This window comes from Equus przewalskii, chromosome 24, assembly GCF_037783145.1.
Source record: "Equus przewalskii isolate Varuska chromosome 24, EquPr2, whole genome shotgun sequence".
In the NCBI taxonomy this organism is placed as follows: Eukaryota; Metazoa; Chordata; class Mammalia; order Perissodactyla; family Equidae; genus Equus; species Equus przewalskii.
Window position 1 is genome coordinate 6,412,885 of NC_091854.1, and position 25,326 is coordinate 6,438,210.

The 25,326-nt window shown below is 46.6% G+C and overlaps 1 protein-coding gene across 4 annotated transcripts in view; it reads left to right on the plus strand.

The window, feature by feature from the left end:
* The window catches only part of BCAR3 (BCAR3 adaptor protein, NSP family member), a 191,149-nt gene that overhangs the window by 41,007 nt on the left and 124,816 nt on the right, over window positions 1-25,326 (plus strand). For 2 of the 4 annotated variants that reach the window (XM_008533154.2, XM_070592611.1), the window contains exon 1: window positions 23,317-23,594. The exons of the other annotated variants lie outside the window; for them this stretch is intronic. The gene's annotated coding sequence lies outside the window, so the exon portion shown is untranslated. Of the gene's footprint in view, window positions 1-23,316; window positions 23,595-25,326 lie in introns of those variants that run through there. 4 annotated transcript variants of the gene reach the window in all.

A 25,326-nucleotide genomic window follows, 5' to 3' on the forward strand; every position in this document is an offset into this window, starting at 1 on the left:
GGGCAGCCCAGCTGTCACAACGGCCCTGGCTTAGGAAACGCTGCTCTAACTCCACCGCAACTGCAGAAGTTGTTTTTTTTAAAGCTCAGGTCTTTGCAATCAGATTTTCCTTTTCAACCCTCTTTCATTCCCTGCCCACCCCACCTCTCAGTGCTGATTTTTCTTTCCCCAGAGCTTTGCTGGCCTTACAAAGCTCCTCTGGCATTGAGCACGTTGTCTAGGAACAGGTTTTACCCCCAGGGCCCTGTCCGTGTCATCAGCCCTGCTAATTTTGTCTCCATGCTGTGAAGCTGGTTCTGTGACTCTTTCTTTTCCCTAAATATGCTAATTAGTTTCTTTCTTTTTCTGACTTTCCCTGGAGAGTAGAATCTCCTGGACCTGCTGACACTAGGAAGAAGTCACTTGCCCAGGAGGCCTGCTCTTCTCGGTCTTGTTTCACAGCTCTGCCTGCCAGGCACCCCCCTGAGCCTGTCCCAGGGGAGCCTTGGATGTCAGAGCCCTCACTGGAAGGCCCAGGTGAGGTGGGGGCGGGAGAGGAGCCTTCTCAAAGTGCACAGCCTCGGAGGGCTGCTTCCTCCAGGCCCTACTCCCCTGGGGCCTGGGGCTTTACACACTCCTGAATGGGACTGTTTGTGAGAAGATGCTGGGTGTTAATGCTGTCCACACTTGACCCAAGCTAGGGAAGGAGTGGAGTGTGGGTTTTTGAACCTCCGTTTGGAATCTTTCAGCCACGCACTCTCAAAGAGAGAGAAAGTCGCTTGGATTCAGGTGGCACCTGAAATATTTTACTTTAATATCTACTATTTATTTGTGTAAGACACAGGCTTCCTTCTGGTGTTTTTAATCCCATTTAGGATGTGTTTTTGTAGCTGAGCCCCTGACCTCACACCTCCTTCCTTTCCCACCCGCCCCCCACCCACCATCTCTGCAACTTTCCCCTGGCATGGACTTGGTGTTGCACTTCCCCTAGATTTAAAAAAAAAATAGAATAGATTTAGATTTACAGAAAAGTTGCAAAGATAGTATGGAATATCCATATACCCCTCTCCTGGTTTCCCCTATTATTAACATCTTGCATTACTGCGGGACACTTGTCGCACAAGAAACCAACTCTGGTACATTACTATTAACTGAACTCCACCCTTTAACAGATTTCACTAGTTTTCCCCCAACATCCTTTTCTGTTCCAGGATCCTGTCCAGGACACCCCATTGCATTTATTCATCCTTAGTCTCCTCTGGCCTGTGACAGTTTCTGACTCTCCTTCTTTAGATGACCTTGGCAGTTTTGTATTGGTCAGATATTTTGTAGAATGTCCCATAATTTGTGTTTATCTAATGCTTTTCTCACGGTTAGACTAAGGTTATGAGTGCTGGGGAGGAAGATCGCTGAGGCGAAGTATCATTCTCATGACAATGTGTCAAGGGTACATGTTATCAACATGACTCATCACTGCTGTTAACCTGGATCACCTGCCTGAGCGTTCACAGTTCTCTGCCGTACAGTTCCTTTACCCCCTTTCCATGCTGTGCCCTTGGGAAGCAAGCCCACACTCAGGGGAGGTGGGGGAAGGAGTTAAGCTCCACGTCCTGCAGGAGGGAGTATCACACATATTAGTTGGAATTTTCTAAACGGAAGATCCCAGAGATGTTTCTAAAATAAGCCAGAAATCCCCTCCAGTACTTGCTGGAAGGCCAGTGGTACTGGATGCGTGGATTTTGCATAGTTGATGCCACAGACCCCAAGTACAGCTTCTCATGGGGCCATACCCTGGGAGTTTTCAGTTCCTGGGTATTAGGGGGAGCAGTCTGGACTTGCGAAGTGCAAGACGTATATATAAATGAAAATGTAACCACTGTGTAAAACCATGGCGTCATTCAAAAGTGTTTAGCAAGTGTCCACTCCACAAAGGTACAGCACAATGCTGGGCACTGAAGGCACAGAGCAGCAAATAAGACTCAGTCTGGAGCCCAGGCATTGCAGGGTGAGATTACATGCAATTCAGCAAGTGTCTCTGCATGCCACCGTCCCCCCAGTGGTAGGAGCTGATGAAGCAGCAATTACAAGTGTGATGAGGAAGAGAAAGGGAGGTTCGAGGTGCTATTGAGGGAGCTAATTTAGGAGGAGTCAGCGAGGACCTCTCCGTACGAGTGGGGTTTTGGCTGACCAGGAGTGGGCCTGGTGTATGGGGGGCAGATGTGGGGCTCCAGGGAGAGAAGCTGATCAGGCAGAGAGAACAGAATGCATCAAAAACAACTGCTAAGGTCAAGAGAGAGATCTGGAAGAGCTTAAAGACTGACAGTATGTCTGGAACTGAGAAAGGTATATATAGAAAGAAAACTGTGTCCTGGAAAAATCACATGATAATTTAGTCATATGGAACAGTTCTACTTCCTTAAAATGAGCTTGCTCTATAGATTTTAACACGTAAAACTCAGTGATGTTTTAACAATAAATTTATATTTTAAATATCCTGCTAAATTTATGTACATAAACTCAAAGTTCAAGTGTTTCCGAAATTAAATGCTAAAACTGAAAATGTGTATCAGAGACAAGTGTGGAAATGACTAGAAGGGTATTTTAGTACATGCTGATGTGTCCCAGTTCCCCATTTCAGGACTAAGGCTCTCATTTCCCCAGATGCTGCGGGTGGTGGCTGCTGAGGACTCACAGCCGAGACCTCCCAGACATTACTCTCCTCTAGAAAGAGCTCCCCACCCAAGATTATACCCCCTCCCATGGGGCTGCCCACATCCAATGACTGGTTGATGCAGAGGTGCCAAGGCCTGGCTCCCTGACCTCAATTTGAGACCACTCTGATGGGCCATCCCAGCCTCAGGGCTCCCGGATAGGCGGAGGCCTCTATTACAACTGCATCACGGTTCAACTTCCCCCTCTGCCCAATCCCTCTTCTCTCACAATCTTACAGGTATTGTTTCTGAGGACGCTCTCCAATGAACTACCTGTTTGCGAATCTCTGCCTTAGAAATTCTTTTGTGGGGAAGGCGCCCTACAGCAGATATACACTGTATTGGTTTCCTAGGGTTGCTGTAACAAATTACCGCAACCTGGGTGGCTCACAACAGTAGAAATTTATTCTTTCTCAGTTCTGGAGGCCAGAAGCCCAAAATCTAAGTGTCAGCAGGGCCACACTCCCTTCGAAGGCTCTAGGGAGAATCTTTTATTGCCTCTCCCAGCTTCTTGTGGCTCCCTGTGTTCCTTGGTTTGTGGCAAGCATCATTCCAGTCTCTGCATCCGTCTTCACATGGCTTTCTCCTCGAGTCTGTTTTCCCTTCTCCTCTCTTCTAAGAACTTGCCATTGGATTTAGGGTCTACAGTAATCCAGGATGATCTCTTCTTGAGATCCTTAACTTAATTACATCTACAAAGACCCTTTTTCCAAATAAAGTACTATCTACAGGTTCTCGGTGGACATATCTTTTGGGGGACTACTACTCAAACGGCTACATGCATTAAAGTATTTAGATTATATCCCAGGGTGGGGTGGGATTTATAGGTGATTTAAATTTTCTTCTTTGTACTTTTTCGTTTATTCCAAATTTTGTACCGTGAACACGCATTTTAGAAGAGTGATTTTGTTTAAGTTGGTAGTTTGACCCAGAGTGTGTAATTTGGGTTAAAATGTACCTGCCCTCTGAATGGAAAGCAAAAGACGGTGACCACAGATATGCTAAAGGACTCTCCCACTAGAAAACTACTGGATCCCAAATTCTTGAATAAAGTGTAATCTTTAATACATTGCTAGGCTTACAAGAAGTATAGAGAATCTCTAAGTTGTTTTCCATACTTTTCCCCCCAAAATATGGAAGCTGAAACCAGAAGTGGGCAGAGTAGTAAACAACCAAGAGCAAAAGCCGACCTGAGGATAAGTGCCATTACAGGAGCCCGTCTGGGAGTATAAGCCTTGGACTTAGCAAGGTAAGGCTGCCACATTAAACCCAGGGACCTCTTAAGGGGCTTAAGCAGTCCCAGACTAATAGCATTATTCTGAACCAAGACAGAAGCAAACGCAAATTGTCTCTGAAGGAAAGCACCCCCAGTTTAGGCCCACGGGATTCCCACAGATTAAGATCAAGCAAACGTAAGCTCACAATTAAAGATCACCAAACACACAAGGAAACAAAAGCTCCACGTACAAAAGTCAGTAAAAATTATTAGAAAAATAAGAGTTTGGCAAGGTTGCTGGATACAAAATCCATACAGATGGTCCCAGACCTACGACGTTTCAGTTTATGATTGTTTGACTTTACAATGGTTCAAAAGTGATACGCATTCAGTAGAAACTGTACTTTGAGTTTTGAATTTTGATCTTTTCCCTGGCTAACGATCTGCAGTACAGTACTCTGTCATGATGCTGGGCAGAGGCTGTGAGCCGTAGCTCTCTGTCAGCCATGTGATCATGAGGGTAAACAACCAATGCTCTTAGGACCATTCGATTTTTCACTTTCAGTACAATATCCAATAAATTACTGATGGGTGAGATATTCAACCCTTTATTATAAAATAGGCTTTGTGTTAGATGATTTTGCCCGACTATGGGTTAATAGTAGTGTTCTGAGCACATTTAAGGTAGGCTAGGCTAAGTTATGCTGTTTGGTAGGTTAGGCATATTAAATCCATTTCAAATTATGATATTTTCAATTTACCACGGGTTTATTGGGACATAACCCCATCATAAGTCAAGGAAGATCTGTATATAAAAATCAGTTGTATTTCTATTCACCACCTATGGACAGAATTTACTGTGTGTGTTTTTTTAAGATACTATTTGCAAAGCAACAAAAATACTGTATTTCATGGAATCTAAGACACCATCAATGATAAGATGCACCATTACTTTATGCACCCTAGGAAAGATAAAAGATTGCCAATTATAACAGCAAGATGCCATCAATTATAGGACACAACCCAGATGATGGTAAAAAGTAAGAGAACTATGTAGAGAAAATTATAACTTTATTGAGAGGTACTAAAGAACACCTGAAAAACCAAGAGATAATCTACATTCATGAAAGGAAAACTCAATATCGTAAAGATATCAATTTTCCTAAATTGATTGATAGAGTCAATGCAATTCCTATCACAATTCCAACAGAATTTTGGGGGGCACTTTACAAGATAATTCTAAAATTTAGGTGGAATATACTGTTAAGACTAGCCAAGAACCTCTGAAGAAGAAGAATAAAAAAGAGAGAATTGCCCTACCAAATATCAAGACTTATTATAAAGCTATAATAATTAAGACACAATGTATTGATGCAGGAACGGAAAAACTGACCAACGGAACAGAATAGAGAGCCCCAAAACAGAGCCACGAACATATGGAATTTTGATGGATGACAGAGATGATGTTACAGATCTCTGGGGAATAGAAGCACCGGTCCATAACTGATGATAAAATAATTGATGATTAATAAGGACAAAAATTGGATTCCTATTTGCCTCATACTCAAAAATTAATTCTTAATGGATTAAACAATTAAATGTGAAAGGGAAAACTTTAAAACTTTTAGAACAAATACTGGAGAATATATTTATGACCTCTGGGTAGAAAAAGATTGCTTAAATAAGACACACATAGGACTAATTCAAAAGAAAAGAATAACAAATTTAAACTACGTTAAAATTAGTACACCATAAAGAAAATTAAAAGACAAGTCCCAAACTGGGAGATACACATATAATCAATAAAGGATAGGTCTCCAGACTATATAAAGCATTCCTACAAATCAAAAAGAAAAAGGCAATGCAAGAAGAAAAATGAGCAAGAGACATAAACAGGCATTTCACAAAAGAAAGAAACACAGCTGTCTGGTAAATATATGGAAAGGGTCTCAACCTCTTCAGTGAAGGAAGTACAAGGCAGGCGGGACCATTTCAAGACCATCATGGGCCCTATATATGTTTATTTTTGGAGGCTTCACCTTATAATATTTCACGTCCCATAATGCATCCATATCCCACATTAACTCATTCATTCAATACATATTTGTGAGTACCAGGAAATGTGCTATGTGCTTGGGGTGTATCCATGAACAAAAGAGACCAAGGCCCCTGCCCTCATGGAGCTTACATTCGGGAGACATAGACAATATGCATAAGGAGGCACCCATGTAGTAGGGTGCTAGAAGGCTCTGGGTATCATGGGATAAAGAGGAAAAGCAGCACAGCGTAAGAAGTGAGTTGCAGGAAGAGAAGGCTCTGAGGGATGGTACTTCAACAAAGTGTGCCTCATAGCATCTCCCTCACTCGTCGGTTCCCTCAGGACCTTCAGTAAGTTGCTTCCTGGGGTATCAGCTAGTAATGGCTTCAAGAGCTTGCTCTTCTCAGAGATATTTGTGTGGGTGGATGTGGGGAGAAACTTGCAGAGACCTCTTCCCCAGCGGAGGATGGAAGTGGAGAGCACATGTCCTCACCCTCCCCCGACCGTCTCCTTTGGCCCATCCCAGGGAAGGGGCCTACCTCCCCAAAGACCCACGAGACAGGACTTTTCAGAGGAGAAAGTCCTCTGACACCCAGGTTGGGTGGCAGGAGGGGACCTTGGGGTGCTCAGACCGAGTAACCTGTCGCCCCTGTAGACACAGCCTAACCCTACTGGCAGGAAGTAAGCATTTTCTGAAATGTGATAGCTCGGTGCAGCCCCTTATACGAGAAAGAACTGAAGGCAGCTGTCTGAACTCTGCTGTCCCTTCTTACGTGTACAAGTTGGGTGCGGGACTATCGCCTGGGAGTTTCTAAACAATCCAGCAAACAAGGGATTCTGAGTGTAGACTGGCCTGAAGACAGTGCCGCTCACGTGGGAGCAGCCTAGCAGGTACTCTTGGCCAGTAATGGACGCAGTCCTTGGGAAGTCCACTAACAACAGGACCGGTGTGAAGGCAGCCCTTTATAGAAGGCCCCAGCCTGGGAGGCTGGATAGCCCCAGCCGCCAGCAGCCGTCGTCTTCACTCAGACCTCTGCTCACCTCTTGGCATCCCTATTTTCACTTTGGCTGAGCTCCCCAAGTACCAGCCAAGGCTCAATGGGATCAGTTCCCAGCTCTTGTTAATCTCTTTACTACCACCCAACCTGTGTGTCCAAAGCCCCTTCCGCCCTGGACAGAGGGTCAGCCTATTTCTTACAGGTCTACAAGGACAAAGGCTCTGCCCTGAGGTCCCCAGAGGGAGGTGGCCAAGCGGCTTCTCTTTCACGCTGGAATGCGACTTCCCTTTCCAATTAGAGACCACAGAGAATGGGAAATACAAGCAGGGTGGCCCTTCTAGCGTGAAACCCCATCAGCCTTGTCTGAGAAGAGAGGCTGGGGGCCTGCATTCCCGTCCCACCTGTTTAGAACTCCTGGCCTCCATCACCGGTTATCATTCGGCCTCTTTTTCCTCTGCCTGCCTCCTGGACCAAACTCAAGGTTCTGTCTCCGAGACAAGGTTCACTTCTCTGGTCATGTCCTGTCCCCAGAGTCGACCTCCCAACGCTTGTTGTTCTTGTGGCTCATGTGGCAGAGAAAGACGTTTCAGGCTTTTGAGACAAAAATAAAAATCAAACAAACTAAAACCAAACAGGAAGTCAGTATCCGTTGTTAAAGATTGGTGTTCCTCCCGGGGCCCCTCCCAGGGGAGCTGGCTGGAAGATTGTCTCAGGACTCCAGGAAGGGGGTCAATGAAGGTTCCTGAAGGCCCAGAAGGGCCTAAACCCCCTACTACTGTCCACAGTGGAGCCATTTACATTTCTGGTGGGGACAAGGCAGGAGCCAAGGAGCCATCCAACACATCACTCCCTTGCCATGTAGGGTGCCCACACCCAGATGTCCGTTCTCTAGAGGAGTGGAGAAGGCCTGCCGCCACCCAAGGAGTCTGTTTGCCTCCACGTCAATGGGGCGGCTCAGCTGGAGGGCACTGGGATGCGTTTTGCTATTTTCAATCTCCTTGCAAGGCCAACTTTCCTGGCTAATATCTAGCACTCTGCTAGGAGCATCAGGTTTCCACAAGCCCCTTGTTTCCAGGGCCAAGTCAGTGTTTTGGGGAAAATTGTATTTTTCCAGCCACACCTCTGGGGCTGCCCCTGGCCCTGGGGTCTATTGGTTCCTTTCTCTCTTCCAGGCATTCTGAGGTCTCGCCTGGGAGCTTAGAGAGCTGCCCGAGGCCTCTAATCAGGGCTGCCCCTTTGTTCTTCAGGCAGTGACCTTTATTGACATCATCTCAACCCCCTCCCCCATCTACTTGAATCCTCCATTCTTTTTCTCCTTTCTGGGTTGGAATGAAGAGTTTTACTCTCAGGGGCCTAATCCTGTCGCTCTTGTGTGACTAATTCTCTCCCCTCCCCCCAAGATGCCTGCAAAGAGGAAGGGGCCTGTTTGCCTGAGTAGGGGGTCTGCGCCCCTTGTCGGCAATCAAAGCACAGACACATTCCTCTGGGTGATTTCCTGCCCTGAAAATCCAGCTCTGGAACACAGGCCTCCTCTGTTCCCTCACAGCCACCAGCCCCTGGGACCGGGACCTCTGTGAGAAGGATTTATGGTATAGAAAGTAATGTGTCACCCTTCCAACCTGCAAGGGTCTAGTGTGAAAGCAGGTTGCATTGTTGCTTGGACAATATGATGCCCCAAGAAGCAAGAGCGTCCCAGAGATTCTGACAGTTCTCTAGCCGCTGCCCACGGCGACGGGTGTGCGAAGGTGACACCGCGCAGGATGGAGCCCTTATTATCCTCAAAGCACCCGCAGACCTCGGCGGGTCGGCCTCGGCTGCCTGATTTCTGAAGTGAAAAAGCACATAATTGTGGTATTGTTTGACTGCCAAGAATTCTGGGTTAATCTCAGTTTTATTTTGACTGCTACCTAAAATAGCCTGTCCCCGAGGACAGCAGCAAAGGTCAGGAGGCCAAAAACAGAAAGCCGGGCCTGAGATCCATCCATCCTCATCTGGAGCCTCAAACCGGGCTGCAGAGTTTGGGGCGGCTCATGGGCGTGTGGGATCAGGCACTGGGAGCTGCGTCACCCCCCACTCCGCTCCCTTAGAGAGGCCTTTCCCTCAACACTGGACTAGGGCTGCCCCTTCCCCACTGGACCTGGCCTGAGCCTGTGGGAACAGCAGTGATGGCCAGTCCCAGCACACTCTTTGTCCCCAGACACATTCAGGAGAGTCCCTGAGATAGCTTGGAGTACTGCTTCTGTGATCTGGGGAAGAGGGGACAAGTGACAACAATCGGGGACATTACCGAGGGCCTGCTCCGTGCCAGACACTGTTCTAAGTGCTCGTGCCTCTAGCCGCTCCTCCAGTCCTCTCAGTAGGTCCTCATGGTGGGTACTTTTGCTGTCTTCTAACCTGCCCAGAGCCACACAGCTCTGGTGGAGACAGAATGTGAACTCAAGGAATCCTTGCTCCGGGGGTTGCCCCTTCGCTGTTCCACCACACTGCCTCTCAGGAGGTGAGTGGTCGCAGGAGTCAAAGGCTTAGAAAGATCAGCTCCCGTTGGAATCTGAGGGAAAGATGCCTTCAGTTCCTAAGTGGAGGCCACTGGAAGAACGGGCCTGGTGAGCGGTGTTTCTCCTTCCTGGAGCACATGTAGAAAGCTTACCTTAGGTGTTCTCCATCATTCTAGGATCAACAAACATTTACTGAGAGTCCCACTCTGTTCCCAAGGTGTCTAGGCCACTGGCCCTGGATGCTTTTCCTGCATGCAATCAAGGAGGGCTTCCCAGGGGGAGGGGTCATTCACATTAGATCTAAAAGGGTGCTGGGATTCTTCTGGATAGACAAAGTGGAGACAGACTTTCTAGGCAGAGGGAGCAACATGAGCAAACCACTATTGTATTCCACCAGGCTCAAGATGTTGTTCCTGAGGCTTCTGAGCCACTGGCCCTGGGCTCCAGTCTGCAGGGCTTGGCAGGAACTGACTAACTGTCCCCCTCCCCCCTCACTGCTGGCCCCGACTGTGCTGCCTTCAGAGGAGCCCTCCCTACCCTTCCTTCCTGCCCCACCTAGATGCCTATGAAATGTTTCCAGCCTGAGGCATCCCTGAACTTCTAAGGCATCCAGAGATGCCGATGCAGCCACGTCCAGGGACAGCTGTCTGTGCACCACTCCCAGGGGTCAGCGTCGCCTCAGCCAGCGGTGCCCGTGGAGTTCTCTCAGGCTCGTTGCAGGGGCCCAACACCCTGATGCACCCCCCCAGCCCTCCTCCAGCTCCCCCAGCACCCCCTGTACCTCGAGAGCACAGGGAAAGGCACACAGCACTGGGGGCTCCAGCAGGCTTCTTCATTGTTTCCTTTTCCTAAGTGAGAAAAAGGTAAAAGGAAAGCGAAAGGACCAGGCTCCCAGAACCAGGGTGTGTAGTATGGGTGGGGTGTTCCTTTTGCTCCTCAGAATGTCCTCTTCTTTTCTACCTTTTGTTGTTGTTCACTTAACAAAAGTGATCCTGAGTTCCTTTCATTGGAAAAAAATCAAGACGAACAAAACAAAGGCGGGTAGGAGTTTTATGTTCTTTACCTATGGAGGGGCAGGAGTCGGGGGCAGCTCTGTCAGCATCTGCCCTGACTCTGGTTCCTCCCCAGGTGCTGTGGCCCAGGGAGGGGACTGGCTGTGCGAAAGCACCACCATCCAAGGAAGGCAGGTGTGGTTGAAAGGGGCGCATTGTGAACAGCAGAAGACACTCCTCTTGTCCCTGTCACTCAGAAATTCCAAGGGTTTCAAGAGCTCTGTGCCAGGAACTGGAGATGAAGACCAAATATGTATTTCTTATTATATCACAATATCACAGGAGATCTCTTCTAGGAGGATAAGGGCCCATGGATCAAGAGAGAATGTGGCTTTTATATATAAACTACCACAGTGTCTGGCACTTAGTAGGCTTGCAAACACAATAATAGCTGTTATCATTATTGTGTATTCGGGGAATGAATGAGTCATTTGAAGGGTGGGGTGTGTGGCAGAGGGTGGTGATGAATGAGGGGGAAAAGGTAGTTGGCAGGCAGCCTCCAAGTAGCTCCCAATGATCCTGGTATTTTCACCCTTGTGCAGCCTTCTACAGCATTCCACAATTGGTCTCTGTTGACCAATAGAATGCAGTCCTGCTGTATGCTCACATGCTGTGCGCTTCAGCTATGGAGAAGGCCACGTGGTGAAGAATTGAGGCCTCCTGCCAACAGCCAGTAAGGAACTAAAAACTCTTGCCAACAGTCACATGAGTGAGCTTGGAAGCAGACCCTCCAGCCCCAGACAAACCTTCACATGACTGTAGCCCTGGCCAACATCTTGACTACAACCTTATGAGAGACCCTGAGCCAGAACCACCCAGCCAAGCCTCTCCCAAATTCTGACCTTCAGGAACCACAGGAAATAGTAAATATTTGTTGTTTTAAGCTGCAATGTTTCAGGGTGGTTTGTTGCACAGCAATAAGTAACTAATGCAGGTGGTATAGTAGAAGCTGTTCATTCCCCTTGGCTCCCCAGAGCTTACCTGCAGCTGTGGACAGTTCCTTAACTGCTATATTGATTAGCTTTTGCTGCATAACAAACCACCCCAAAATTTAGTGGCTTAAAGAAACAACTTATTTAGCTTATGATTACGAGCTCAGCAATTCAGGCAGGGCTCACCTGAGTCGTCCTTCTGGCTGGGCTGGGCTCACTCATGTGTCTCTGGTCAGCTGGCAAGTTGGCTGGGGGCTGCTTGATCTGGGGGTGCTCAACTGGATGGCTCGTCTCTGCTCCAGGTGGCCTCTCATCCTTCACCAGCCCAGCCTGGCCTTATTCACACTGTGGTGGCACAGTTTCAAGAGTATAAGAGCAGATGCTGTAAGGTCTGTTGAGGCCAAGACCTCCTACAACCTTGCAACCTCTGCGTTCTGTTCCCCAAAAGGCCAGTCCAGATTCAAGGAGTAAAGAAATAGATTCCACCTCTTAGGAGAAGGAGCTGCACAGTATTGTGGCCTTTTTTTGATCTATCCAGCCCATCTGCAGCTTCCTAACTCAAGCACCTGCATCTCCCTGCCCGAGTGCACTCTCTGGTCAGGTGAGCATGTTCAGCCCTTGTAGGAGGCAGACCAGGGCCGAGCAGTTAATGCCCCCAGGTCCACCAATGAGGAAGGGAGCTGGTGGACGAATCCCCAGCTTCCTTGCCCTTGGTCAGATAATTCTAAGGTGTGTCTACACAGTCTCTCAGAGGGACCCTGGGAGCTTAAACCCAAGTTTCCCACAGTGGTCACTAGCTCATAATACACCTTTTATTGTCATTCCTCTCTCACGTCCCCACTGCCTTACCAAACTCTGGGGACCACCTCCCTCAAGCCATCTTGCACTCCTTGCGCTCAAATCCTTATCTAAGGGTCTGCTTCCGGGGAAACCTACACTAAACAGGTGGGCAGGAACTAGATCACCCCGATCTCATAGGCCAAGCTAATGAGTTAGAATTTATTCTGCAGGTGATCAGGCTTCTAAGGGTCTTAAGCAGGAGAAATTTGCGTTTTAGAAGCAAAATTAGTAGGAACTAATACCCAGGTCCATTGACTTCCAGGCCAGTGCTGTTAACTCTACACTGTTTTGGACTTCAGATGTAAGGATATGCAGATCTTTTTTTAAAAAATTCATGTACTTTTGAGTAGGTAATAAATACACATGGGGCAAAATTAGAAAAGCACAAAAGTTCAGATATAATCTTATAATCATTTTCCCACCAAAGGAGCATTTCAATAGCCATTGTTTCCGAGGGCTTTAAACCACAGTAGAGCTTGACTCCTTTGGAGGCTGCTGCTGGCCCGCTTCTTGCTCTTCCCGCTCCTGTGGCCTGTCCTGGGGCTCTTGCAACATCCTGCTGCCTGCACAGCCTCTCTGCTGGAGGTGAAACAGTTGTCCTCCCACTGGAGAAAGACGCTGACATTCTCGGTTCAAAGGAAACTTGGAGGTGTTGGCGGATGTCATCTTTGCTCCCTGTCACCACAAATAATTGCAAGTTGGCTGAGCACTACCCAAGTGCATTAAGGTTTGTGGCTTGTTCTGACGGAAATCTAAAAAGTGCATAGTCAAGGCCAAGCCCACAGCTTTTATCTGTTAGCTGGGGAGAGGAAGAGATAATGATTCATAACACACCAGGTCTTTACATTTCTCCTGAAGAGCTGCCATCTGTCCGTAATGTGAGAGAAGTAGTGCTGTCAGGTTAATTGCCCTGGATCAGCCAAACCATCTGCATTTATTTAAATCAAGTCAAGTCTGTAAATAGTTTTTGAGTGTCTGCTGTGGGCCAGCTCTGAGCTCAGCTCTCTGGGGTATTCAAGTAATTGTGAGCCACCAGCTCAGGCGCTCAAGGAGGCAAACTGGTGAGGGGGCAGGTCTGGGGGCTTTGGAACCAGGGAGGTCTACTGAGAATCCCAGCCCAACCTCCGGCCAGCTGAGAGATCGTGGGCAACCTGGTTGATCTCTCCAGAACCTCTGTTTCCACATCTTTAAAATGTCCTGCCTATTGCACGGGGCAGGTGAAAATCCCAAAGACAGTGCTTTGTTTGCCTCATTTTTCCCTTGAGGAACTGACAACCCAGCCAGGGAAAGAAGATACTCATGTGAAAAGTAAGGAAAACATCTCTAAGAGATCATCAACAGTTCAAAACAAAGAAAAAAAAAAGAAGAGAAAAGAAAAGGAGATTTACACAGGAGTGATGAGTTGCCAAACGTGTTAGTCTGCTGGGGCTACATAACAAAGTCCCTCAGACTCGGGGGTTTAAACAACAGAAAGCTGTTGTCTCATAGTTCTGGATGCTGGAAGTCCAAGATCAAGGCATCAGCAGAACTGATTTCTTCTGAGGTCTCTCTCCTTGGTTTGCCATCTTCTGTCTGTCTTCAGATGGTCTTCCCTCTGTGTCTGTGTCCTAATCTCCTCTTCTTATAAGGACACCAGTCACATTACCTATTTAAAGGCCCTGTCTCCAAATATAGTCACATTATGACTTCAACATCTGAATTTTGGGGGAACGCAGTTCAGCCCATTACACCAAACATAATATTTTCTCTAGAAGTTGATCAGGGAAGAAAAGCAGGGAGGGAAGAACAAGATGGTATTTCTGGTTTGTAATTTTATTCAATCTTAACCAAATATAGAATTGTAATGCCAGGTACATAGTAGGCATGCAATAAATATTTTTTGATTCAGTGCTCAAATAAATGAATACATTTTTGTCACTGACCTTTATGAAAGGCACTCAGAGAAAAGTATATAGAGATGACAAACAGGCGGAATGGGTGGCTTCATTTTTTCTTGAAAAAAGCCTTTTATCAAGAACGCATTCTGACCTGCAAAGCATAAGCCAAAAATGGATGTGACAGAAGTTTATAAAACTGTCAAAAGTCATGGATAAGACGATTATAATCTTTAAATCTTCACCAAATGTTGTGTTACTAGAAGTAGATAGAGGATTACTTTTGAACTTGATAAAATTGTAGGACATATGAACAAAAAGAAAGAAAGAAAAAGAAATGAGTTCTTATTTATGATCAGTACACTCAGAGAATTTCTAATCCATTAGGACACGAGAGGCTGAAGCCACAGCTAAGGTGAGGAGGAAGTCAAGGAACTTGCGGGGGGCTCATCTCAGCACAAGTTGCTTCTGATTCCTATGGGATTTTGACTTGCGTGTTGGTGACAGACTGCTGGCTGTGTGGATGATGTATCTAGGCAAGTATTACATTTCTGTGGTTTGATATTCCTTCGGAGAATATTTAGTAAGCATCCACTATGTACCAGGCGGTGTTTTAGGAAGCGAGGACACTGTATCGATATGACGTCCTAGCCCTCAAGGACCCGCACTCTAGAGAGAGAAGCACATATATAAAGAGATAAATTGCAGTTTTTGAGGTAAATTCCATAATGAAAGTACAATTAAAGTGCTTTATAACCTCAAAATTCTTGTGACAATAACTAAAGGGACAGTCTGGTAATTAAAGGGACTTAATATTTGATAAATAAATAAATGGATAAAATTGATAAATAAATGGTAGAAAATACGAAGAGCAGGGACTTACTGCTATGTCCTTTGGGTTAATAGCATGAAACCTACCTGCTTATTTTTGAAATTGAAAGAAGTTGCGTCTGTAAGTTATTTGTCTTTCCCATTTGTTTTGCAACCCCCTTCCCCACCTGCATTTGAGAACTTCCTATGAACTCAGAAATTGTGGGTGGATGGGTGGATAGTTAGGTGAACAGACAAGTAAAAGAGTGAATTTTTTGCTTCTAGGACTGGGCAGATTTTTCCAGCAGAAATCTGTTCATCTTTAAAGGCTCATAATAATCAAATTCATCCAGTAACCATTTCTGAGATCTCTTTGTGTAGAAGTCCTGGAAGCTGTCTTGATTCAATACCAAAAAAATGACATTTCAGTTTCTGGAACCATTGCTTGTGAGTTTTTTAATCTGAATTTCCAGAAATTCTATAGAGTGGGAAGCTCTATAGAATTGCAAACTGTAGGCTAAAGGTCATGTTGACGAAATGTGGATGTCAACAGCGTACACTGAAGAAGGGAGTCTGACTTCAGCGCTTTCTCCCTCCCTCCCTACCCTGGAATGTGTACATTTCAATCTGCATGTTGCTCGGGAAGGCTGTCCCTCTGGAAAGCCTCAACACAATTCCTAGGCCCGGCATTCTCGATGACCTTACCAGGAATTTGGTGATTGGAAGGCAGAGGTCCAGGAAAGAATCTTGGACCAGGAATCTGGACATCATTAAATGATTTTTCCTTACGAGAAGCCTAGTCTTAGGTCAATATTCTTGAGAAAACAGTTCTGTGGCTTCTTCAAGTTGCCTCTCTCCCCATCTACCTCTCCCCACCCCACTCCCCATCCTCCTGCCAGTAACAAATTGCACAAAAATGACGCTCTAGAGTTGTATTGTCCAACAGTGGCCACTAGCCACATGTGGCTCTTTAGATTTAAATCAATTAAAATCAAATAAAATTTAAAATGCAATTTCTTGGTCATACTTACCACATATTAAAAGTACTCAAAAGCCACATGTGTCTGGTGGTGACCATAATCGACAGCTCAGAGAACATTGCCATCATTACAGAAGTTCTATTGAACTGCACTGCCCTAGGAAAAAAGGAAAGTGAAGAGCTGAGGAGGAAGGTGGCAATTTTGAAGAAAACACCAATGACATCCTGACCAGTCATACAGGGAGGAGAAGGAACATTCTGGCAGGAAGTTGCCACAGGATGCACAACTAGACAACAAGAGGAGAGGGGGTATAAAGCGCGGGACAGGGTACAGGCTTTGGGATGAAACCTGGGGTTCATCCTGGTTCCGCCACCCACCAACAGGGCAGCCGTGAGCAAGTTATGTGAACTCCCTGAGCCTCAGTCTTTTCATCAGGGAAATGGCAGTAGTAAGAGTTCTTATGCCATAGGGTTGATGTAAGAATCCATGAGACAATCGATGTAAAGTGCTTACCATGCTGCCTGACATACGCGAGAAGGTCAAAAATTGTAGGACGGGTTGCGGGGTGTGAGGAGGGAGAGGAGGAGAGGAGGTGTAAAGAAGGAAAGGGGAGAACATGGAGAAAAGGTAGTTGACATGGGAGGAAGAAATGTTGAGAGGACTGAAAAATGGACCTGAGCAGTAAGCACTTTTACGGGGGCTGGAGGGCAAACAGGCAGTGGGACAGAAAAACAGACGGTAGCTAAACCTCCAGACACCGATGGGGCATAAGAGGAAGATCCTCTGGCCTCAGGATTAAGGAAGCTCAGCCAGGCAGTGGCAAAAATCACCTGTGATCGTCAGTCTTTGTGCCCATCTGTGGCAGCAGGAATTGCACTGCTAATTGGGGTTTAGCTGTACTCACGTTTATGCTGATGATTGTGTTCCAGAGGCCCAGAGAGGTGTGGAACAGGCTTTCCTGGGGCAGGCTGGGTGAGCCAGGGCTGGGGCCGGAGGGGCCCGATGTCAAGATGATGTGAGGCATCAGGGTATAGGGAAGGGGATGACGTTTATTCCGTGCCTGCCACCATGCTCAGTACTCACATGTCCAATTGCACTTAAACCCTACAACAGTTCTGAGGTAGGCACCTCCATTTTGTGGAAGAAGAAACTGGGGCTCAGCTGGGTGAAGGAACTTGCTCGAGGTCACACAGCTGGTAAACAACAGATTCAGGATCCAAGCCATGGTCTGTCGGATTGCAAAGCCTAAGCTCTGAGGAGGGCAAAGCAATAGAGATGTGCAGGGAGAGTCTGAAAAAGTTGGCATTACATTTATGTATCACCACCGGAGTCCAATGCCGTGTCAATGTTGTGGGGTCACAAACGTGAATAAGACAGATTCCCTGTGTTCAAGGTGCTTGCATAGTAGTGAGGGAGACAAGCCAAGAGCAAAATAAGGGCGACTCAAGGTAAAGTGTTCAAACTCATTCATTCAAGCAATACTCTTTTTATTGAGTACCTACTATGTGCCAGGCACTGTGCTAGGCTCTGGGGATACTGTGATGTGCTACGGTAAATTGTTTACAAAAATGGCTGCATTTTCCCTATTCCATTATCCACACTTCTTTGCAGTGTGACTTTGCAACTCCTTTCGTTGAAATGTTGTGTCTGTTTTCCACCTTTTGAATCTAGGCTGGCCTTGCGACTTGTCTTGGCCAATGGAAATTGGTGGAAGTGATGTTGTACCTTTTCCAAATCTTTCAAGAGGCCTTGCACCTTTCCATTCCTACTCTTGAAACTCTACAGCTGCAGTGTGCACATGCCCCACCTGGCCTGCTGAATAATGAGAGACACATGGCCTACTCACTTTCATTGTCCCAGCCAGCAGCCAACCACCTGTCAGATGGATGAGTGAGGCCGTTTTAGACCCATGAGCCCCAGCTAACACAGTACCTGATGCCAGACACATGAGCGAGCCTAGACAGATCAGCTGAGCCTAGTCTGGGTCAGCAGAACTCCAGCAGACCCACAGACACGTGAGACATAGTAAGTGAATATGTTTTTAAGTCACTAAGTTTTCAGTTGGTTTGTTTTACAGCAAAAGCTAATTGATACATGAGCAAAACAGACACTTGTTGTCAAGAAGCTTATAATCCAATGAAGGAGAGAAACTTTAATCACAAAATCCTACAAATATATATTAAGGGAAAAGAAGTGGTAATTAAGCCAGCCTCCCATTATGGTCCCCAGTGACCTCCACCTCCTGGTATTCACACCATGGGTAGTCTCCTCCCACGTGACCAGGGTTGGTCTGCTTGGCCAATCGCATGTGGCAGAAGGGATGATGTGTCACTTCTGAGATTAGGTTACAAAAGATTGCAAATTCTTTTTTGGGCTCTTCTCTCTCTTTCTGACCATTCAATCTGGGAGAAGCCAGCTTCCATGTCCTAAGGACACTCAGGCAGCCCACCGAGAGGCCATGTAGCAAGGAACTCAGGTTCTCACCAACAGCCGGAGAAGCATTGGGGTCTATCAACACCCAGGTGAGTGAGCTGGGCAGGGGATCCTCTGGCTTCGGATGACTGAAGCCCAGGCCAGCAGCTTGAATGTAACCTCCTGAGAGACTCTGACCCAGAACCATCCGGCTAAGCTGCTCCCAGATTCCTGACCCAAAGAAACTGTGCAATGACACAGTTTTATGTTTTAAGCTAGTATGTTTTGGGGTAATTTGTTACACAACGACAGATAACTTACAAAAGGAGTTAACTAGACAAAGCAGGGGGAGGAGGTGGAGTGTTCCAAACAGAGGGAATAGCACGACCAAATGTCCTAAGGTGGGAGGGAACAGAGCACATCTGAGAAACTGAAGGAACACCAATGTGGCAGTTGAGATAGCAAGGGTGGTACCAGATGAGGCTGAAAGGTCGGTGGAGACAGAGCCATCAGGTGTGACCCTGTGGGTCTTACTAAGAAGTTTGCCATTAGGAGCAACAAGAAAACAGATTGTTAGGGGACCAGCACTGGGGCCTCCAGAAGCCCAGGTTCTTAGATTTGAGAGAAGACGAGGGAAGCAACACAATTCCGAGGAGTATTGTCCTCCTTTGGCCTTAATCATGAATTGTAACTGCAAGAATTTGGAAAAACCCTTTGAAACCGAGTGAACTTCCTCAGTGGGGGCTGTTCCTCATCTCCCTGTGATGCCCGTCTAGGTCCCCTGCGGGCAGTGATGTGGTGGGGATGATGGGTGGGCAGCAGAGGAGGGAGAGAGTAAAGAGAGAGTGTGGGAAAGTGGCAGGGAGCAGGAGGAGGCAGCAAGGGAGAAAGGGAGGTGGCTGAAGAGAGAGAAGTGCAGTGTCAGGGGAGGCGAGGGAGGGGCAAGGATGGAGAAGGAAAGCGGGACTAGATGTCACAGAGGAGTCAAGGGAGGTTGCAAAACGGTCACTGAAAGAGAGTTGGAGACATCAAGACGGAGTAGGAGGCTATTAGAGACACTGGTGGCCTGGAAAATTCAGTCCTGAAACTGCGTGTTTGGGGCTCAAGGAATGGAACAGTCACTTCAAAGGACAGTAAACTGACTGAGAGTAGGAGATGAGCGGGGGATTGGGCGAACAGCTAACACGGAGCTGGAAAGCAGTCATGGCTCCGGGATTTGAACTCACAGCCATCACTCTGGGTTGCAGTGACTTGTGAAAGGGCTGCCAGCTTCGGGGAGTTCTTCTCAACTGAAACAGCCATCCTTTAGGGAAGAGTGGTGAGATTCGCAGCTTGAATGGTGGAGATGCGCTCGCCTGGGGGACAGAGCTCAGCAGGCTCTCTAGCCTCTGAGTCTCTCATTAGCCCTGCTGGAATAATGATGGCTCCAAGTTAGAGACTTTGGGGTTTCAGTTCTCCCTGCTCAAAAGTACTCTTCCAGGGGTAAAGGGAGAGGTGGCAAACACCTGGCCCAGCACAGGGAAGGCTTCTCCAGTCCCAGCTATGCCAGGCACAGCATAGCTGTGCTTGCCTGGCTTCCCAGACTGGCCCCTCCAGTAGGTGCAAAGACAGAAACATGGGCATGGGTGCGGGGAAGGAGGCCACATCTTAGCCTCCTCTCTTGGTTCTCATCATCCCTATTCAGCCTTTCACCTCCCATCCCACCAGGAATGGATTTATACTGTTTTAAAAATACTGGGGCGTTTGAACTCTTCTTTCATTCTCTTGTGGATTTGGTCAAGCTGGCCTAACCTTTTTTGTCTAGTGAAAAAGAGTCTAAAGATATGAGTGTGTCCCCCAAAAAGCTTTGCAAGAGGAAAGCAAAGAAAACACAGCATTGAACAGATCTATTCATTTTGTGACTTGATTACAGAAAGATAATATTTTTTTTCTTGTTTTAAAAAATACATATTTGAGAAAGGGATGTGGAAAGAATTACATGACGTACCATCGAGGAAATAGATTCCAGCAAGATAATGTTATAGGAACACAACTCCAATCCTTACAGAGGTGGGTTGTGTCGTGTTGGTCAGATAAAGAATTTTTCCCACCAATCTAAAATCCATAAATGATAAATAGAATTTTTAAAAAATACAATAGCTTTTCCATCTAAACTGCCTTCTACTTTCTCTTTCCATCTCTAGTCCAGAGAGTGTCCCCTCCTGCTTCTCGCTGTTTTAAGGGAGAATTAAGAGCAGGGCGGCCTGTCAATAAGTCACCACTGTCAACCCTAATCTAATGCCAATAGTTGAAGACATCCTTATACAGGGTCTCCTACGCTGAAGGAGAGGGCCCCGTGTTCTGGGAGCCACAGCAAACACCTGCACAGACCACAGCCCTGCCCCGCTCCACTGAAGCACAAGAGACCCATTTTAAGACAAAGTGTGTGTCAGAATGTCAGTGCTTGCTCAAAACCACTTCCCAGGTAGGCAGATTCTTTGGTGTCTCTTTCTCTTGAGTGTGCTTTGAATAGACCGCAGACTGGGAGGGTCGGAAAGAAGGGAGAAGAAAGGCAGCCGTAAATCAGTGTAGCCTCTCCAACTCTTGGGATCAGAAAGCAGGTCCTACAGAAAGGACGAGGGGCACATCCCCACCGCCAGGAAGGCCTGGTGTTGTCACACATGCCCTAACAGTTAGGAGGGCTCTGCTCAGGAAGCCTGTGGACACACCCCTGTTCTTTCTTCTTCGTGGCTTTGAACCAGATGCTCTTGGAAGGGAAAAAGCTCTGACTTCATCTGGGCTCCTGGGCCCTCCCTTCTCTAAACACAGTGAGGACTTTTTTCAGGTCATTGTGGCACTTCTAGTGATTCTTTTCATTGCTTCTTCAAACGCGCAATCAATTCTCCTCCTGATACAAAATTTGTGACTCCTGTTTTTACAAGTCTGAAGCTTAGAAGCTGATCCCCCACAAGCATCAACAGAAAGCATCTGGGTGTTCTAATCTCTGCCAGCTCTTTGCTGAGAAACGTAACAGCCTGCCAACCTCCTCCTGCCTGTGTGCTGGGCACAACCCAGGGAGGGGCCGAGGCAGCCCGGGACCTCTGGTTCTTTGGAAAGAGAGAAGCAATTCCACCAGTTCAGGTGTTTGGGGGATTATTGAAATGATCTTTTCCACGTGGATATCAACACGGTCTGTGAATAGGGCAAGTAACATGAGGGACTTTATGGTGGTGAGATTTGAAAAGCTTGAAGGGGGAACTGAAACCAGTTTCTGTCAGTCAAAAGTTTCATTCAGCCAGCACAATTTCAGAATTTGCAATAGTATTTTGTTTTTCTTTCAAAGCTCTTTACATCTTCTGAGAGTAACAGAATGTTGGGGAGAGAATTTCTAAGCTAAAAATATGGAGGTGGACAAGATCATGACAACTTGCAAAGGACCCACTGTTGGTTGGATTCAGGAAAGGGGAATGTGAGACCAAGTGTTAACTAGAAAACCAGGCTAAACCAGATGAGGCACCTCGGAAGTGAGGTTAAGACAGTCTTTGGATTCACCCTACCAACTACTTTTTGACACACAGAGGGTTCGATTTAACATTAGTCCCATGCATCACAGAGCAGATGTAGCCTGTCTGGGGTTTTAATTGTTTTGTAAAACCCTAGAGCAGAGTGAGAAGTGACTTGGTGACAGAGTAGAGAAGACTGCTCATTCCTGCAGCTCGTGGTTCAGGGGTAGTTCTCGACTTACTCTTTTCTCCACTCAAGTTCTACACAAGTGAGCAGTAAAAGGAGATGCTTATCTCCTTCCTTTATTTTAGCAGCCACTGCAGTTCTGTTTCCTTCTTGAAACCTCTGACTCAATGGCTGGTGGAATACTCCCCCCACCCCACTCCATCCTGTCTATGCATGCAACTTTTGAGACACTCCCTACGCTCGCTACCTTGCAAAGCACGCTCAATTCATTGCTTGTACACACTGCTCTTTGCTTCTTGGTTTATTTTACGTATTTGGGTCACCTGTTGCTTAGGTAAGATTTAAATCTGGCTGTGTTGGTATGGTCAGCTTTTTATTATTCCCGGAAGGAAGATAGTGTGTCGTATCCATGTGATCATGTAATATTATTATTATTTTCTTTTTGATGATAGTATCTGGCTAATCGTTAAAGCACATGGTGGTGGTCACCTCGGAGCCTCAGCTCTGAATGGTCTAGGCTTGGGGGCTGTCAGACCATTGTTATTATTATCATCATCATCATTTTAAAGCATGATCATTTAATCTGGATTACGCACATCTACTACATTTGAATAATTGTTAGTGTTTTCATTATTGAACAATTTTTATGGTTTTCTTCTTGTTTTTTAATTACTAAAGTAACATAGAACACAGGAATTTTAGAAGATAGAAAAACATCCTTTTGGAGTATATACTTTTAGTATATTTTTCAGTGTATACAGATGTATTCTCTATTTTTCCACAATAATGGTACACTGTAGTTTGAGTCTGTTGTTTCACTTAGTGATGGGCCACGAATCCTTTCCATATTACTGTTCTTCTATGATAGAGATTTTAATGGGTGTGTAGTATTCCTTTATGTAGATTTTATATAACCAGTCCCCATTATTGGACATTTACCTATCAAACGCTTATATAAGCATTTACAATGTGCCAACCATAGCTCTAAGCTCTGTATAGACATTAACTCATTTACCTTCATGAGAACCCTATGAAGTAAGCACTACTATCACCCCCATTTTGCAGATGAGGAACCTGAGGCAGGGAGAGCTTACACAACTTGTCCAAGGTCACACCGTTTTGTAAGTGGTGTGGCCAGATTCAAACTCAGATAATTTGGTTCCAAGTCTGTGCTCCTAATCATGACACTGCTGGCCTCCCTCTGCCTCTGCTGAAAAGTAAAGACATTCCTTTACCTGGAGGAAGTCTTCGTCTACATAAGTCTGCTCTGGTCAAAAAGGGAACTGCTGTCCTGTGAGTCACTGTTATTTAGAGTGAAATCGTCAGCTGTTGAGACAACAGGCTGAGAAGCGTTTGGGCGGGATGGGCAATGTTAGCTCCGCAGCCTGGGGAAGGCAATCCCAGGAGAAGCTGCAGACCCGGATCCAGCCAGCCTGAGGCCAGGGGTCCTTACCCTCCAGAACCACGGAAAGTGGCCCCAGCCTTGTCTGAGCTACCATAACTTCCTCACCCCAAACTGAGACGGCCTCTTTCCTCTGCAGCCGGCCATAGGACCGAAGCCAGCCTCAGGAGGAAGGGGACCGGCAAGGTAGGAAGCAGTTGGGCAGGCTGCTGCCCAGGCCCAGAGCGAGGGGCAATGCTGAGCCCGTGGAAACTGGGGGTGGTGCTGATGCAGCCTGCCAAGTGACTTGTGGGGCAGTGCCTGGAGCTCAGGAGAATCCTCTGACTCACCTAGGGAGGCTCCAGGGTGGCTGTTTCCTGGGTAATTCTGCATCCTTATCCATCACAGCCTTGAGACAAGGTCTGGATTTAGCCACCTCCTTCCCTATCCTCTCGCTTCCAGGAAAGATAATAGGATGTCACAGCTAACGATGATAACTGTTCTGTTTTACTTACTTAATTCTAACTTATTTAATTCTCACAACAGCACTAGGAGGTAGAACAATACTTAACAATAATTATCTTCATTTTAGTGATGAAGAAAGGGAGCCACAGAGAGGTCAGATAATCTGACATAGGGGAAAGGACGTCAGGTGTGGGGAACACTGCAGGGTTGTGACCTTGAGTTGAACCTGTGCCCCAAAACTGGACACCACACTCTGGGCCTCAGAAGGTAGCTGTGGCTGATTGAGTCATCTTGCTCCCCTTAATCTCATCCCCTCTGGGAAGAAGTCTGAAGAAACAAAAGGAATTTGATGAGGGAGAGCATTAAGGGCTAGAGGTAGTTAGAAGTTGCATTTTATATGGCACCTTAGGCAATTGTTTGCAGGAGCTTGGAGAAGATTTATGTGAAATAACCTTCATGCCTCTTTCCCTGGAGGGTGGGGGTGGGGGCTGGCAGTGGGTCTGTCAGTTTGCCTTCATTCCTTTTACAAGAGAACCTGGAACACACAGACACCACATCCAAAGTCAGTGTCAGGCTAAATCAGTCTGGGAGCCATGATTGTCACCACTGTCCTAAAACCTGCCCCTCTAAATGCTCAAGATCATCTGTATCATCCAGGAAGTTCTCTTCCACATGTAAACCCCACACCCTGGGGTCCCACTGGAGTCAAGATTCTGCCCCTTCTCTAGCTGTGGAAACAACCTTGAGTGGAACCAGAATCAACTTCCCAGTTTAGGAAGATCGTTGGTTTAATATAATAACAATCCAAAGCATATAGAAAAGATGCTTTAAATGGAATGCAGTAAGATGGGCAACAACTGGCTTTCCTATTACTAAATGATTGTTGGGGGTATGTCTATTGAGTTTTGGAGAGTTTTTAGAAAAGAAAAGATGCATTGTTTTATCTGCCAAAATCCTGGAAGATAAACCATGAAAAATAAAAGTGCAATGTCTGATAGGCTTTACAAAATACGAACAAAGTGTTGCTGCTCTCCTAGTCGGAACCACAGGAATGCCCTTGCCTGGATTAGTGAGGTGGCCCCTGACTTGACCGTCTATGCTCTGTCCTCCCACTATGAGCAGATCGATCACTTAAAAGTGCAATAGATCAGATCACTCCCCTGCCTAAAAACTTGCAGTGGCTTCCTATCACACCCAGGTAGGCTCCCAGCTCCTCGCAGGGCGTCCGTGAGTCAGCCCCTGTCTCCTTGGAGAGGCAGTGCAGCACAGCAGCTTTGTGCGCGAGGGCCACACTGCCCAGTTGAAATCCTACCTCTGTCCCCTCGCTAGCTATGTGACTTTGGCTAAGGTGTCTACTTCTCTGCGTCTAAGTGTTCTCCTCTGTAAAAGGAGAATAATAGAACCAACCTCATAGACGCCTGGTACATAGAAAGCACTCCACCACCAGCAGCTGTTTTTATTATTACTTTTGACC